General features: G+C 42.6%; 1 protein-coding gene across 1 annotated transcript in view; it reads right to left on the bottom strand.

Moving 5' to 3' along the window:
- Window positions 1-18,845, bottom strand: part of CACNA2D3 (calcium voltage-gated channel auxiliary subunit alpha2delta 3) — an 807,776-nt gene that overhangs the window by 723,585 nt on the left and 65,346 nt on the right. The gene's annotated exons all lie outside the window — the stretch shown is intronic.

Here is an 18,845-nt window from a genome sequence, read left to right as displayed (position 1 = left end):
GGCAAGCGCCACGGAGGAGAGAGGAATGCTGTTATCTTCCACAAGCAGACTCTGATGGAGACGTCCATTAATGGAACAATAGACTGTGACCCAGGAAAAAGACCAAGGGAGCAATTGTTCCTGTATTATTGATGTTCCCTGGGGGGAGGGTGGGATTGGCGCTTTAATGGCCCAAACCCAGGTAAATAGCTACATTAACATTATAGAAATATACTAATTAATACAGCCAGAGAGGGCCGGAAGAAAAGAGGTTTTATTATTTCTATTGAAACAATCCCATTAACAACCTTTCAAAAGGGTGAAAAATACAGTTTTCAGGAAGCAAATGGCCTGAGTATTTTCCTAAAGGAAGGAAATGTGACCCAGTTTCAGCCACCAAGAACCATGTGCAGATGCATTTGCTAGCTCTGGGCCCTCTTCCCAGCCACTGAGGAGACTTCACAAGGAGCAACTGACAGTGGATATTCTGACCCTAGAGCAATGATGTCCACATTATACGCACAGATTAAAGACTGTTCGTGGGGGCGCCTGGGGGGCTCAGTCGTTAAGCATCTGCCTTCGGCTCAGGTCATGATCCCAGGGTCCTGGGATCGAGCCCCACATCGGGCTCCCTGTTCGGTGGGAAGCCTGCTTCTCCCTCTCCCACTCCCCCTGCTTGTGTTCCTGCTCTTGCTGTCTCTCTCTCTGTCAAATAAATAAATAAATATTTAAAAAAATAAAGACTGTTTGTGGGAAACCATGGAGATGCAAGTGGCAACTTTACAAGGAGGGGTGATAAGGAGGCCCGGAGGTGCCTCCTGCTCCCAGGCCCTGCTCTAACGGCATCACTCAGCATCTCATTTATCCAAGGAGAACATCCCCTGAGGAAGGTACTATCATCATCCCCATTTCACAGATGAGGACACTGAAGCCTGGAGCCAGAGGCTGAGCCCTCCCTCGCCCCCAAACCTGTCTGAGCACAGAGCACACACTTTCAGCTCTAAGCTGGCGTATCTAGGCACTGTTGGAGAGGGGGTTTTCCTATTCCCTGAGTCTTAAGTGTAAGATTCCTCCAAGAGTCTGGGGGATGCCTTGGCAAGACAGAAGTGAGGGGAGCCAAGATTTCTGTAGTGTTTGCTGCGGACTTTCTAGCTGAATAAATTCATCTGGCTTGATGGTGCCTTTGCTTCATTATGCACCTCACTCCGTTTTGTAACAAATACAATGCCTAAGAACCTACGCAAAAAAAAAAAAAAGAGAGAAAAGAACGAAAAAGAGCAAAATAGTTTACATCTTATAAATATATTTTCATGAAACAATTTGTAAGTAATTTTAAATAACATAAATAAATAAATAAATTTTCATTAATTAGGCATTAATTCATAGATGACGATCTACTGCAGTGAAGAAGCTAATGGCAGAGAAAATGAAAGAATTGAGTCATTGTCAACTAAGACCACAATTAAGAACACCTAGACAGAAGGAGGAAAATATTCAGTGTGTAAAAAATAAATGGGTCTGAGTTTTGCATACAAATTTAAGGACTACATGGAGCACAGAGCAGGTTATGGGGTCCAAAGGTAAGGTTCTGAGGTGCTGGCAACCTGCTCTTCTGGGGGGATGCAGAACAGAGAGGAGCAGGCAGTCCAGAGGGCATGAGGGGATTCAGGAAACCCCTCCTTCTAAAAACTGCATCCCTTTTTACATATCAGGTGGGCAAAAGTCCAAAAGCTCGCTAGCACACAATCCTGGCTGGACTGCACGGAACCATATAATAGCCTTCATGGCCGGTGGGGTATAAACTGGTACAACCTCTCTAAGGGTTAATTTAGCAAAATCTATCAACACTACCAACGCACACAGCCTTCATCCCTACACATCCACTTCTAACCTGAAATAGAGGTGCCACATGTGAAATGATGTCTATGCAAGGTATTCATGGTAGCACGTGTGGGTGACAGCAGAAGGCAGGTCTCTCAAAGGGACCTGGTTAAAAGTACAATGGCCCATTCGTACAATGCCCTACTGTGCAGCTATAAAAAGAACTGCGGAAGTATTTGTGCTCTAACATGGGAAGACTTCCAAAACGCATTCTTTTTTTTAATTTAAATTCAATTTAGTTAACATATACTGCATTATTAGTTTCAGGGGTAGAATCCTGTCACTCATCAGTTGCATATAACACCCAGTGCTCATCACATCACGTGCCCTCCTCAATGCCCATCACCCAGTTACCCCATCCCCACCACCCGCCTCCCCTCCAGCAACCCTCAGTTTGTTTCCTATGATTAAGAGTCTCTTACTGGTTTGTCTCCCTCTCTGTTTTTGTCTTATTTTCCCTTCCCTTCCCCTATGTTCATCTGTTTTGTTTCTTAAATTCCACATGAGTGAAATCATATGATATTTGTCTTTCTCTGACTTACTTCGCTTAGCATAATACACTCTAGTTCCATCCACGATGTTGTAAATGGCAAGATTTCATTCTTTTTGATGGCTGAGCAATACAAAATGCATTTTTAAATGGAAAAAAGCAGGGCTTATAGCAACATATATACTGTGCTATTGTTTATGTAAAAAAGAGGGAAATTAAGAGTAGATATTTGTGGTGACTTGTATATATGCACAAGCATATATCTAGAAGGACAAATTAACAGCAGTTATTACCTGTTTGGCTGGGAAGTAGGAACTGGGCAAATGGAAAATAGAGGTAAGAAACTTTTTCTGTGTGCCATTTTATACTTTTTTGATTCTTTAGTCAAGCGCATTGCCTATTTTAAACACTGAATATACTCAATAATTTCCCCCATCATTATAGATCTATTTCTATTAACATATCCCATCTTTAAATCATTAGTACTTAGTCCCCCTTCTCAGGACTATGGCCTATCAGTCATTTACACACTATCAAGAACTACTGGAATTCACTACCTCTCTCTTCTGCCTGACTTAGAGCCTCAACAAAGGTTGGAAGGTGTGAAGGTAAACCTGGATGGGAAGCTTCAGGGGGCTGACAGGCCTGGGAGGAGGGCGCATATGGGAACAATGGACAACAGAAGGCCCTGACCACAGAAACCTGATGAGTTTACTCAATCCTCCCCCAGAGGCTTCCATGAACTGCTGTGAGTCCCCACATGGCTTCACTCCACGACGTGATGAGCTGCATTTCACAGTCTTTTCATGTCCTTTACCTCATTTACTCTTCCAAAACCTGATTCACATCTGACAGATGAGGAAACTGGGTCTACAGAAGTCCAGTGTCCTTATCAAGTTGACACATAAACCCATATAAAAAACACAGATCTTTTTTCTTAGGCCAATTTCAGCTATCTTACACCATGAGCTACATATTTTTGCACGGCAGATAAATAGATTTTTAAACTCTATTTGTTAATTTTCCTACAAAGAAATACACTAGGTCCTAAATTTTACCTATGTATTTAGTTAACCTTACAGGATAATTTTTTTTTAGAAGCTACCTCACTGTTAAAAAAAAACAAAAACAGGGGCGCCTGGGTGGCTCAGTTGGTTAAGTGACTGCCTTCGGCTCAGGTCATGATCCTGGAGTCCAGGGATCGAGTCCCGCATCGGGCTCCCTGCTCGGCAGGGAGTCTGCTTCTCCCTCTGACCCTCCTCCCTCTCATGCTCTCTCTCATTCTCTGTCTCAAATAAATAAATAAAATCTTTAAAAAAAAAAAAAAAAAACTTCGAGGTCATTTCTCAACATCCTAATTTTACATGCTGGCAAGTTAAGGGCTGACAAGCTGGGCCACAGGTGCTACCTCTGGCCTTATGCATTCCTATCCCCACCACCACTCTATCCCCAGGGACTCCAATTGTTCCTTACCTCTCTACTTTTGTTTTTCCACATCACTTACCACCTACTAACAAACTTTGTGTTTTTCTTATTTATTATGCTTATCTTTATTGTCGGTCTTCCCCTCAGTAGAATATGAGCCCCACCAGGGCATGGATCTTCTTTCCTGTTCACTGGTGAATCCTAAGGGCCTTGAACAGTACATGGTGCGTAGTAGATGCTCAATAAATACTTGCTAAATACAACTCAAAATCAAAGATCAAAAATCCCCATTGGGTAAAAGATACACACGTGTATCATTCATCTCTAAAGGGATTCTGACTTTTCAAACATACTTAGATATCTGATAAAGTAATAGAGGCAAGAAGAGCACAGAAGACTTACACAACAAAATAATTAAAAGTTTAAGATCAAAGGTGTTTAGAGAAAGCGAACTCATACTTCAGATTATCCCCTGGAGGGATCTATTAAGGTATGTTCCATTAATATAATTCGCAGGACTGCCTGAGTCCAGGTTTTAAAAAGATCTTTGTTCTCAGAACAGACAACGTGATGAGAGATTCTACCATTACGGACTAAGGCTCCTGTCTTTCTTCCATCAGAGTTAAAAGCCTTTCACATTACACTTTCTTTAAATAAAGTTGTAAAGGAGCATACATTGGAACAGAACACTGGAAATGTAATTTAATGGGTGAACTCCCTTCAGCCTCACTCGGTACAGAATGGATACAGGAATAATTACTTCTGACCTCTATTTTCATTAGTTAAAAGTTCTGTGCAAAGTTCTCTCGTATCCCCTGAGATTCAGCTCCAGTCAGAGGTTTAGTGTGCAGCAAGATCACCAGCTACAAACAAAGGGACAGGTGGGTGAGGCATGATGAACAAGTGACCTTATTAAAGGGCTTGTAAGGGGCCAAAAATTATCTCCAATCTTACCCTGCTGCATCCTTGGGGGTTGCCAATTATTTCAATGCCTATCTTGAAATTCTTAAAAAGTATGTGAGCCCTCAGTTCAAGTTGGTAAACCAAATACACACTGAAACTTCCCTCCCCACCTCATTCTCTACACTAAATATATTGGGATAATTGGAAGGAAAATTATATTAATTACCACCCACACAGTGATGCTCTTATACAAGGAAGGGAAACCTCCTCTATAGACCAGAACTGGATATGTCTCTCCAAAATGAAAGAAGCAGGGAGGAGCCCACTGGAGGGGCCCCAAATGCCACTCACCACCAAAAGCAGAGATACTGGTGGAGTGATGGGATGAACACCAGCAAGCCTATTCTAGGACCAGGACCAGATACTCCCTTCCTGGTGAAAGTGGGCATGGGGGGGGGGGGGGGCGGGTACAACCCAAGTCCCTGGTCAGCCCTGCAGGCTATCCAGGGCCAACGTGGGGCCATTCGGGGACCAACCCCTGCCACAAAGCTGGAGCCTTCCTGAAACATTTAAGTGGGCTTGCTGGGGAGCCAACTCTCCCTGGGAGATCCTCAAGGCAGACCAACATCTTGAAAGGCAGTTGGTAAACAAGACCAACCAACTACAGAAATTCCAGAACACACTCACCACTCAGATTTTTTTAGAAAAAAAGGAGAGGAAATGCATCACCAAATCAAGTCAATGACACTGAGCTACCCCAACGTCAAAAGGGGCTGTGAATCACTGGGCTGGATTGACAGGGGACATGAGAAGCAGGATTCACACCTAGGCAGCCACTCAGCCAGCTGAACTATAGATCACTTTTCTGGATAACAGATAAGTGTCATGGGTACATTTGCACCCAGGGAAGTTAATCCAAAGTAATCTTGTGGAAATGCTTTCTGTCAAGGGGCTCCATCTCACCGCCCTCGTGATGAAGTTACAGAGAGAAGAGATTTGTCACTTTCCCTTCAGGCTGTCAGCACTCTTCCTCACTCTCTAGTGACCATGCTCCATGGCCCACTCTCCATATGGCACAGCATGCAGAGCCTGGTCCCTGACATTCCTGAGGTAACTCAGACAAATTCAAGTTTTTCCTCTCTGCTGGCCTGGAAGACTACCGCCAGGAATCTTACAACAACTTCCATTCATCCAGAAAGGTTGGCAGTGGGTTTGTTGCAAGGGAGAGATGCATTGTTCCAAGCTTCAGACACAGTATGGAAAAGAGCATGAGTATTCATCCAAGAGAGATTTTTGAACATGTCCTAAATTTGCTCACGATGCACTTTCTTTTTAAATAAATGATTAAAATGCAAATAGCGGACCACTCAGAATACAGTGTTGCCAGAGGATAGGCACAGCCCCATTCTCCCACTTGCTAGGTGTGTGACCTTGGCAAGTGCCAATGTTTCTGGACTTCACTTTCCTGGTGAGGAAGAGAGACCTCAGAACCCATCTCCCAGGACTAGAGAGATGGTGTATGTAAATGGTTTAATATATAGTTAATAGGTTACAGTGAGAGCTCAGCACACAATAGCTCTTATGCAGACAGTGCCTAGAGGCTTGGTTAAACCTATTCTTCTTCCTAGGAACTCAAGAGAACCACATTCCCCAGCCGCCTTTGCAGTGAAGTTGGGGCCATATGACCAGATTCTGGCCACTGAATGGGAACAGAAGTGGCCTGACCCTAAAACATCTCTTCTACCCTGTGTCTAGCCCTACTGGCCCATAGAGTGAGTCCTGCTAAGGACTCTAGTAGTCCTTTGGGAGGAGTGGAGCCTCCAGAAGAGAAGAGCCCAGGTCCCAAGTCACTCCTTGTAAACACTGACCACGAACACACTATTCACTGCTAAACCAAAGAATGATTTTTTTGCTCCTATCACATCATATGATTTACCAGCCCCATTTCCCTTTTTTTTTCTGGAGACTTCACTCTGGTTCCCTCCTTCTTCCTGCTCCAGCCAAAATGGCATCTCCAGCCCATCACGCTGGAGCTTCCTGGGGCCTACATTGGATTGGATGTCCACTAGATTAGATATCCTCCACTTGATGAAGAAGAAAAGGGTGAGTTTTTGCTCCCGTCACTTCTGAGTATTACTACTCTACCCTTGCTCTTGACTGAATTCATTAGAGCACAGAGGTTTAGATTGGAAGTTATATTCCTAGTAGATTATCTACTAGCTGCCACTGTTACTGTTGAGAACTTTGATGCCAATCAGATTCTGGATTCTTTCTACCCCCAGTGTTTCAAATCTCACTCTGACATGCCTAGGGCTCCTCACCTATCACTGTCCCCCATTATGCTAGGTGAGATTTTCCCATCTTGAAACTCATGTCTTCAGTTCTGAAAAACTGTCTTTTATATCTGTAATAATTTCCACCCCTCTGTTTTGTGAGCCTATGATTAGTTAGATGTTATACCATCTAGATCAATCTCCTGACTTCCTACTCTTTTCTCTTTTTTTAAGATTTATTTATTTATTTATTTATTTGAGAGACTGGGGGAGAGAGGGAGAGAAAGTCTTAAGCAGACTCCCAGCCAATCACGGAGCCCAAAGTGGGGCCTGATCCCACAACCCCGAGATCACAACCTGAGATGAAACCAAGGGTCAGATGTTCAACCAACTAAGCCACCCAGGCACCCCCCTTTTATTTTAAGTAGGCTCCACACCCAGTGTGTGGTTTGAACTCACAACCCTGAGATCAAGAGTCTCATGCTCTACCAACTGAGCCTGCCAGGCGCCCCTAGGACAATGTTTTGAGGCTCACCCATGTTGTTCATCCACAATCCTGAGATCATGACCCTGAGATCACAACCTGAGCTGAAACCAAGAGTCGGATGCTTCACCGACTGTGCCACCCAGGTGCCCCCTTTCTATTCTTTTCTTACCTGTTTCTATATCTTTGACATTTTATTCTATTTATAGGTAATGTTCTTAATATTATCTTCCAAACCATCTATTGAATTTTTTATTTTGGCTATCACTTTTCAATTCCAAGTACTTTTTCCTTTTTCTTCATTTTCTTTTATAGTTTTCTACTCCTGCTTTTTATCCTCAATATATTTTTTTAACCTTGATGGTAAGTTTTTTTAAATGTTTTCTTGCCTTCCATTTTTGCATTTCTCTGGGATTTCTCTTTTTCCAGTTGTTTGTCCTGTCTCCTTCATGTTATTGGTTTTCTTTAACTCTGGTTATCCTTGGATGTCTATTCATAAAGGACTGGACCCCCAAAACTGACTAGAAGCTCCTTAGGTGTGTGTCAGCGGCTGGGTTTCCTTAGAGCCAGTCTTTTCACCAGAAAGCAATCTTCGCACCTTCTACCTGGTGAGCTCATTCTCTGCACTTCACATGCACTGTCTCCTAGGCCTAACTTAATGGTATAATTTCCTATCCAAACAGAGACCGGTTAGAGAATAAAGTTCAGGGCAAGAAAAGGGACATTAATGACTACAATCGATAACTATTCATAACTACTGGGACATCAGGCATAGACTGGGACTGTCCTGTGACACCTGGTCTTCTTACCTATATCTATTTTCCCATTTCCTGGTTGCCTGCCAGGAACTAAGGAATCAACAGAACTCTCACTTTGTACATATTATTTTTCTTTCAACAAAAGTGAATCCATCTGTTAACTGGATAATTAAAATATGTGTTCTGATTAAGGCTGCCTTTCTATTAATCATAGTCAATAGACCACATGCACTTTTCTCCTCTTCCTGAAACCATATTAAAAGACAGTAAAGGAATAAAGTGAATATATAAACTCACAGGATAAGGGATGGGGAGGGGCTAGAGCAAACATGATTCATTTATTTTAGAAGATGGCATGGTAACTGGGCCTTAAGGCGGGATTCCTCCACTCTGTTAACTGCCTGCAGCAGGTACATCCAGCTGATCCTGCAAAACCCTGGGCAGGTTTAAAACTCAGAGGGACACCTGGGTGGCTCAGTCGGTTTAGCGTCTGCCTTCAGCTCAGGTCATGATCCCAGAGTCCTGGGATCGAGTTCCACCATCGGGCTCCTTGCTCATGGGGGAGCCTGCTTCTCCTTCTGCCTGCCACTCCCCCTGCTTGTGTTCTCTCTCTCTCTGACAAATAAATAAATACAATCTTGAAAAAAAAACACACACACACAGAGGTGCCTATTTTCCAGGAGCCTGAAATGAATTGCAGAGGTCAAAGGGGCAATCCATTGAAAGCTTAGCTGCAGGGCAGTGGGACCCCACGTCCTTTCTTCCCCACGCCCAGCCATGTCATGACCCTTCCTTCTCCTTCTGCATACTGGGGGTTGAAATTCTTGACCTAGGTTTGCCAAATAAAACAGAGGATGTCTAGTTAAGTTCGAATTTCAGATAAACAACAAATTTTTTTTAGTAAAACTATGTCCCAAATACTGTGTGAGACATGCTTATACACTAAAAATTGTTCGTTGTTTATCTGAAATTCGAATTTAACCGAGAGTGCCATATTTTTATTTGTTAAATCTGACAACCTGATTAATGAACAGAAGACTGGCAGGAACAATGCCTGGAATTCACAGCATTCTGATGTCCATTAAAGGTGGTCAGGAGAAGCTGAGACGAGTTCCCTGTTTTTATACCTGACTTGTTCAACTTTTTAATTCTATCTGATTTCTTCTAAAGAATGGAACCCAATTTCTCTGTTGTCAAGTCAATTTTTTCCTTTACAATTTCTTCTACTGCTTTAATTCTGAAATCATATATACATTTGACTAGATGATGTTCTGGCTCTTTTTAATAGTTTCATTTCTTACATTTACTTCCTTAATCTATCTAGAATTTATTTTGAATTAACATGAGGCTCAAACTCAAATCTTTTACCAAATAGTTAACCAGTTGTGGACTGTTTATTAAACAATCTTACATTTTCCTAGTAATCTCAGACCACATTTACATTTACTGAACACAAATGTGAGAGTTGGTTTCTAAGCTAGATGCTTTGTTCCATCAATCTATGATTCTTGAGCCAATGCTATACCCTTTTTGTTATTGTAGTTTCAAACACTATAGCAATATTCTTCAGCATCAAATAAGTCAAGCTTCCTCATCATTGCCTGAATTGTTCAAAATTTACTTGTTCTCACCTTAATTCTCAGCATGTTCCAAAATAAATATATGATAATTACATGTGTAATTTTAAATTTTCTGGTAACCAAGTTTAAAAGTAAAAAAAAAAAAAAAGTGAAACCAATTTCAATAACATACCTGGTTTAATCCAATACATCCAAAGTGTTATCATTTCAACATGTAATCAATATTTTTAAATTATGGGATATTTCAAATTCTTTTTGTTGTACTATGTTTTCAAAATCCAAGATTTATTTCGCATTTATACAGCATCTCCATGGACACCATCCATATTTCAAGTACTCCGTAGCTAGAGATGGACCCATGGCTATCAAATCAGACTGTGCAGTTCTAAGTAAAGCACAGACTCATTTTAGCAAATTGTATCTCCCGCAAAATATAATAATTTTGAACTATTAATAAGGAAAATACTTTCACACCAAAACCTTGAAATCTCAGCCAGAGAATATTCCTATTTTCCCAAATATTTGCCTAAAATGTGAAAAAAATGGGAAAACATCAAAAAAGTCTGTGGGTCAATATAATCTCATGGCTATTGGACCCTAAGTAACAGAACAATATGAAATATAACACCCAGGAACAGCTCTCCCAACAGCATTGCACCTGCTCTGACAATTATGGCAGGAGTGGATACTGAAATAAGAAAATCACAAGTACATGCTAGAGATCGTTTACATTTTATTTTACCTGGTGCTTTCCTCCCAGCTGGATATCTGCCACAAAAGCTAGGAGATGAAATTGATATCACAGAGAACATCAGCTCAGCATTCTATGTTCAGAAGCCCACAGTGTATTTTATTTGGTGGTAAATTATTCAACTTCACAAATACCCTTCTCATGTCTTTGAAATTACTTTTTTCCTAGTCAGTATAATAATTTGAGAGGCTACAGCAACACAGACTTAATACAAAGCATTTCATACTAAATTACTAAAAACTAGAAATTATGTCTGCTCTGGAATGAACAACTGCCCAACAGGAGACCAATGTGAAATGCTTAGAGATAATAGCACAAAGCCTGGGGCAGGATCTTATGGTGGGAAAAGCCCAGGGATGGGAGCTGAGAGAGTGGGCTGCAGAATGAACTCCCCATTCCACCCCCAAATGTGTGACTCACAGCAAACCCCTGAGTGTGCTACATCTGAGTCTCAGCTACATCAGACACAAAGCAAGCAAGTGGTTGGGTCTGACTGGCATTTCCCACATTTCGCTATTTATGGGCCAAGGTTGTGATATAAGCTCTATCCTCCTACTTCCTATACCATGGGTCAGCAAACATTTTTCTGTAAAGAGCCAGTAGTAAATGTTTTCAACTTTGTAGGACAGTCTCTGTCACAACTGCTCAACTCTGTCACCGTTGAATGAAAGCAGCCATAAACAATATGTAAACAGATGGGAGAGACTTTGTTTCAATAAAACTTTATTTACAAAAAACAAGCAGCAGGCTAGATTTAGTCCTCAGATCATAGTTTTCTGACCCCCTGTCCTCTGCTATTATTATACCTAATATTTTTACTTTAAAATTGATTTACTTTATTAATGTTAATATCACAAATGGAATAGCAGTATCACCTACCATACACACAGTACATTCAGGAACACGAATATATAATAATTTTTTAACTATGACATACCACCTCAATCACCTCGTATACTTCACTTTGAGAAATGCTGCTTTTAATGACAGTTAACAGCCTCAGAAGAATCAAGTTTCTGTGATGTCCTTTAAGATTCTTCCATCAAAAAAAAAGAGAGAAAGCAAGAAAGAGTCTTTCTCTTTTAGAGATGAACACTGAAATACTGAGAGAGAAAATGATGCGATATGTGAAAATTGCCTCAAAATAATGCAGGGGGCAGAGGAGGGGAATAGTGGGGGTACAGATGAAACCAGGGTTGGCCAAGAGTTGGAACTGTTGAACTTGGAAGATTTTATTATTCTGTTTTGTATGTGTTTAAAGATGTCCACAATAAAAAAATAATAATAATAAAACCAAAACAGGGAATATAATCATTAGCCTGAGGAGGGGAGTCAAGAAGAAGGTAAAAAGGGAACCTAAGGGCTTAAAAGGAAGAAGAGAGGCAAAAACGAAAGGTAGGGGAATAGGAATACGAGAAATGCAATAAATTTCATAAAGTCAATGGCCTTCTATTACACGACAAATATAAGGAGCCAGGCACTTAGGAGTTCCTAGCCATCACTTAGTACAGGAAAATCAGCCGAAGAACAGAGGCTTTGATGAATGGCGCCAACCAGACCGATGCACTCGGGATCTAGCTGCAGGGAGGCCTCTCTAAGCCTGGGCTGCAGACGATGCCACCGGCCAAACCCAGGGAGCCAGTCACCACCTGGGCCTGATGGGCAAAACTACAGCCTTGAACTGACAGATATGAAACCTTGAATTCCACTGTGCTCCCAAGCAGAGAGTCTTCCTTTTAAACAATTCCACGTGAGGCTCAGTGCCAAAGCAGGAGAACAAAGACATTTAATGCACTAGAAATGGGCCAGTTTAATCTCATTGTCCAAACGTACTGGAACTGAAGCATAAAAAGTGAGCAAATGGTATAAATTTGCAAAGAGAGCCCCGCAGAGCGGCTGGCCCATCAACACTCTATTGAGGGAGGCTAGCCAGCAGCCTCCAGCTGGTTTACAGAAATACCCTAGGACACAGGAAGCCAGAGGCTCTGGCCTCACACCAGGCTGCTGGCCCTACTTGGTTGGCATGAAGAGGGTTCAACACACTTTAAAATGCTCTTGGAAAGGCTACCCCGGCAAACATAAGTCAGGCCTTTCTGGCAACAGTGGGTTCACTGCAGGAGACCTCTTGTGGTCAGACTGGTGGAGCCACAAGGAGCCTAATAGGATGGGGGCTCTTTTAGGTGTTACAAAGACTAAGACACACAAAGAAACACAAAGACAGTGATTCACCCTCTTCTTTGTTATGCACAGGTACAGGACAGAACTAGCCTTTTAGATCTTTTAGGTTAAAAAAAGAAAAGTCTGATAAGAAAGAGGCACCAATTTAGCTTCTGGTGTCTCTCTTTCCTTGGAACTTCACACACGCTGTTCTGACTTTCATCGTGAATGTGCCCAAAGATACATACAATATCACTTCACCTAATCAAAACCCAAACCCAAGATCCTCACCTCATAGAGAAAGTGATTCTCAAGTGAGTCTCTGATACCCCAAAGGCTAGACACTTAACTTCAGGTTGGAGATGGTGAGGAAATGGGAAAGGAGGTGTTTCAGACATGGCCCACCGAAGAATGTTTAGGAAACCAGGAAATGGAGGAATGAATATGTAAAGGATGGGCTCAGTGACCGCTCCTGTTCAGCCACCGTCCCTCGATGGTCCACATCTGCTTGTGGGACAGCTCCTCTCAACAGCCCATACATCAGAGATGCTCACACACAGAAGCAGTTCTGAAACTGTGAGATCCTAAACAAGTGTAAGATGTCATCGTGATGACTTCCCATTCTGATGACACACAGCTCAAGGAAGGAATTTTATCCACCAGTTCATCCTCCTTGCTTCCCCCAAGAGATCAGTGTAAGACCAGATGGGGAGAAATGGTACCAGAATGAATGAATGAATGAATGAATAAAAAGAACTTCTGATAAGTTTTGAAATGGAAAAAGTGCTGAATGTGGATCCACACTGGGTTCAGGCATACCATAGTCTCTGGGAACTGAGGAGGGATGAGGACATGCCGCAGATGGCAACACCATCCTGTAGATGCTCAAGTAACCATGGCTGGGACCGGCGGACTTCCGGCCACAGTGAAGACATTTCCTGCCATGCCCACGTTCAACTTCTCCAGGACTGCACAAACATTGTTAACATATCCTCTTTTCTGACTTAACAGCTCATGAATGGAGATGAGGAAAACCTGAGCTAGAACTGCCTTTCAAACTTGGCCCTTTGTATAATAAATTTTAAAATTGTTTACTAGTAAGTCCCACAATGGGTTTTATATAAACTTTAATTGGGAAAAGTGAAACACGTTCTACACTGGATCTCATAAATAATGCAAAAGGTCTAATTTATCATAATCATGTCTGGCATTTATCTTCCATCGATAATGTATCGGGCACTTGCATCTTTCTGTTGAAGCAACTGCAAGGCAGCAGCACCTCATCTGTGTTTCGAATTCGGTAAATCCCGATGCCCCTTGAGCCCATGTGCAAAAATTGCCATCTCTGAAGACATTCACCTGGGCAGAGGCTGGAAATGCCATTATTTTCTATGTGAAATTAAGTGGGAAATTACCGAAAATGCAACTTAGATGAGGAATTTTTTCCAAGACATAAATATTCATAACTCGCAAACTGACAAAGCCCTGCAGATACCATAGGAACCACTTTATAAGAAGGGCTGATTCTTCCAGATTCCATTTGTCAGTGACAAGATAATTTTCATAGCAACAAATTAACATCTCAAAAAGAACTGGGAGGGCAATGATGTGTAGGCAGGAAGGAAGCAGAGGTCTAGCAAAGGCATTCCAGACTCAAGTTGTATTTTAACAACTTTCCTGTGAGGATCTACCCCATAAGTGTCCAGGTGTCTGTCCCAGGAACTCACTGCCTTCCTATCCCTTCAGGGGCCAAATTATGTATTCTTAATCTGATAAAACGAAAGACCTCCTTTTTAAACAATCGTTTTGGGATGCCTCCTTTACTACCCTGAAATGAAATTCAGATAATATCAACATATAACATTTTTTTAAATCAGTAATATTCCTGACCTATCACATAAAAGAGATTCAAACGCAAGTGGTTTATGATAAAGTACTATGTATTTCAGTAGGTAAACACTTGGACACAGCTACACTAAAAAACATAAACAGTCAGATGCTTGTACCTCTACTCAGAATCATCAAAAATTCAACAGCTCCCAGTGCAGGTGGACACAGGTGTGTCTCAAATGGCTATTAATGTTGCCCTCAGTGATGTGACTCCCCCCAAAACACCGAATAATTACTGATGATTTATGGTGGTCATGCACCAGGAAAACTCAGTGTTTATTAAAGCCAGAAAATTTTTTAAAAGTGTGTTTAGATTAGATTCTAGGCTCAAATCATTATGATCAGGTTTTTCATCTGCACAGACATCCAGCAGAATATCTGCTACTCATGAGGGATAGGGGACAATATCTCCATAAACAGGGCTGACCTGCTCACTGGAGGATGTCTGGCATCCCTGAGCCCTGCACACTGAAAGCCAAAGGTGTCCTCCAATCATTGTGACACTGTGACAGCCTGAGCCAGCACTGCAGAGATGCCCAACAGAAGGTGCCTCCACCACCCACCCGGCTGAGCCCTGGACCACCTGGACTCCTCCCTCGCTCACTGGCCACAGACCCTGGAACAAGTTACCCAACCTTCTGACACCTCACTTTCATCGACATCTATGGAAGTTGGGACAAGAATTGTGTTGCGGTCAGAAGACTGTGAGGACCAAATGGCTTACTACTTATAAAAGCTTCCATCAGCATATGATGAGCCTTCCATGAATACTAGATAGGATACTGATTATCTCTGTCATTGCATCTTTGTGTCAGTCTCTCTCAGAGCTAAATCTTAAAACACAGAAGCCAGATGGAAGGGGAAACAGAGGCAGGGAACAGAGTGGATGGCCTAGCAAAGACACATGCACAGAAATAAGCCAGACTGAGGAAGTGTGTTAAGGAGCTTGGACTTGATCCTCATGGGTCAGTGTTCCAGCCCAGAACTCACACATCAGAACCACCTGGAACAACAGCTGGACCGCCCAACCCAGATTTGCTGAACTAGAAGTCTGGGGTGTGGGGCCCCAGAACATGCGCATTAGGTGACTTCCCCAACTGATTCTGAAGTCCTGTGAGGTTCAACAGCTGGCTGTAAGGGACCAGGTCAGGTGTGCTTTGCTGGCAGAGCAACCTGGCGGTCGTATGGGAAATGGGTCAAAGGAGGCACAACCAGAGACAGGGAGGCTGGGCAGGAGACTTAACTGGTAAGGGTCCCCTCCATGTAGTAAGCAGCCAGGAGGAATATTCCAGACAAAACGCTGGAAAGATGAAGTAGAAGAGACGCGGGAAAGAAAACTGGGTTTGGGTTTCTCGCTTAGGCAATTGGGAGATATTCCCACCATCAGGTCTCTGCTTCTCAGCTGTGAATTTAGTGATAGCTCCTATATATTGTGAGCTGACTATGGGTCAGACCCTAAGCCCTCAACATCCCAGTGAGGTAGATACCCTTCTCCCATCTTAGATAAGAGGAAGCCAGGGCACAGAAAGGCAGTAACTTCCCCATGGCCACATAACCAAAGACCCCATAGTGGAGGCAGTGCTGGGACCTGAGGCCCCAGTACTCTGAAGCATGTGCACACTGTGGACTCCTGCACACTACTTTAGGTTTCAGGAGTCTGTTTGGGCATTGCTGTGGTTTCCATGATTTTACCAAAGATTTGTGTACAGATCACACCCGCCCTGCCTCAGTCAGAACTTGTCACCCACATGTTGCATGGGGAAACAAGTGTCAAGTCCTCTTTGCAGAAGAAAAAATAACCACTGTTTGTAACAGCAAGCATTTCCCATTTAGCATAAACTCACTACAGTGATATATTTTTGTCAAAACACATCATTTATGTTAAAAAGAGAAGTCTTCCCCTCCACCCCCAAGAAATCTTTAAAAGAACTGTCTGGAAGTGGGAGGATGAAGGGCCACCCACTCTTGAATCATTTGGCACTGCTGACTGACAGGGAATTAAAAAAAAAAACACTGTGGGCGCCTGGGTGGCTCAGTCGTTAAGCGTCTGCCTTCGGCTCAGGTCATGATCCCGGAGTCCCGGGATCGAGTCCCACATCGGGCTCCCTGCTCGGCGGGAAGCCTGCTTCTCCCTCTGCCACTCCCCCTGCTTGTGTTCCTGCTCTCGCTATCTCTCTCTCTGTCAAATAAATAAAATATTAAAAAAAAAAAAACACTGCATACCAGGTTTTATCATTATCAATGACATACAACATTCTAAAGACAACATGAATGCAAGGAGAACATGAATGCACTAGAAGGTAGCTGACAGGTCCCAAATAAATACAAATCTCCTCCAAACAAAGCCCCTCGATGTGGGAGGCATCCTAGAACCTTCCACTTCCAAATTCGGGGTAGAAAAAGCAGAGGAGGTATCACTGCATAATAATATCAGCAAGAGCAGCAGCTAATGTTTATGGGGCCCTTCAACGCCTGCTGGCTCTGCATTCTACCTACATTCTCTCTTCCTCTCCACCACAGCCCTATGGAGGCCAGTATCATTATCCATCATTATCCCCAAATATCAGAAAACGGAAGCCCAGAGAAATTATATAACTTGTCCCAAACCTAGCTCTTCAAAGTCAAACTGTCCAGAGTGAGACTAAATACACACACACACACACGGGCAGAGAATGTGTCATCCAGTTCCATGTACTCGGTCAGTTCAATGTGAAAACACAGACAAAAAACCAGCACATCTCTTTCCAAGGAGCTCCCTGGATACCAGATTATGAAGTCCATTTAACGGTTTAGATGGCTCAGCATGATTATAAAACCAAAAATACTAAACGAAGTAGTAGTATGATAATATCGCTGTTGATGATGTTTAAAAAAAAAAAAAGGCGTTAGAACATTAAATATGGCCAGGAGGCAGAACAATACTCATTTTAAAATCATTAATCTGATGTGATCCCTCATTACAAAAAGACATTGGTTTGTCCCCTAAACCAGGCCCTGCTTGTTGAAGCTGCCGGAGTTCTGCTTGTCATTCAGGGGATGGAAATGGCTGCTATGTCTAAGCTTTGGGGTTATCCTCTATTTCCCCAAAGCAGGATGTGAACTCCATAGGAGTCTTCCACAACTGTCTTTGGTTGGTTCACTGTCACTAAGACAAATCCAACTCAATAAAGGGAACCTTTTCTTCAGCTTCCACCAACCTTGATCAAGCAGCAATCCATACCAGACACCACACACCACACCAGGTTCTGATATTATTTGCTTTGGTCCCACTGACAGTCCTTGAAGGGCTTTCTTTTATTTTATTTTAAACAGTGGTCCCCATTTTACAAATGACAAAACTGAGGCCCAAGGAGGTTCAGTGTTTTGCCCAAGACCATATGACTACCAAATGGTAGTGTCAGAATTCGAATCCAGCTCTATGGATTCAAACTCTGTGTTCTGTCTACTGGACTGTAACACCTCTGATGTTGCAACAGATGCTGGGAAAATGTTGCTAGAACATTTTACTTATAATCCTACATGATCTTACAGGGAGTGTAAGAAGAAAGAAATTTGCTTTCCCTGGGAGCACAATGGCTTACTGCCAATGGTGTCATTGTAAAAAAGATGAGAAAACACACCAGGAGGACCACTTTGAGGTCCACATTCAAAGCTTTCTATAGACAGGACCTCTGATAGTGACATGCTTGAGATTTAAGCTGGAGCTAAAATCAAAGTTACAAAGATTTGAGGTTTTAAATCTCTAGATTTCAGGAAGGAGGAAAGTGGCATGTGGGCCAATGGCAGGACTGGGAGAGGCATCACTCACCTAGAACATAACCTTCGAACCAGTGGCAGGAGGTCCTAAGCCTTGTATCTGCCCATTACCTCTCTGCCTTCTCTACAGGGAAGAGGATTTTCAGAAACACTTGCCCTTTCCTTCTAGGTACTTCACCTTACCTACCGCTAACACTTTGTAATAACATACCTCCAGTGAGAAATTCTGGCGGAAACAGAATTTATGAGGATGGATTGCTACACATAAAGACGAAAAAGTAGAAAATTATGTGTGTGCATTAGCCTTCATGACACAAGAATAAAAAGTTCTCTTTGTAAACCCTCTAAGGTGAAGGCACAGAGGGCCTAAATTCAGCTAACAGGGAAGACAGGCCTGCCCGTGGAATCTAGCTGCTGAGGTAGGGCCTCTGGCTTTCCTTCTTTTCCTTCATGCCCAGTGGGGTGGGAAGGGCTTCCAGCAGGCCTCCTCAAACTCTCACAGCCCCACACAACTTCCT

The sequence above is a fragment of the Leptonychotes weddellii genome, chromosome 1 (assembly GCF_054177405.1).
Source record: "Leptonychotes weddellii isolate Sample4059 chromosome 1, ASM5417740v2, whole genome shotgun sequence".
Lineage (NCBI taxonomy): Eukaryota > Metazoa > Chordata > Mammalia > Carnivora > Phocidae > Leptonychotes > Leptonychotes weddellii.
Note: the sequence above shows the minus strand (reverse complement) of the source record. Positions and strands in the feature narration are given on the sequence as shown.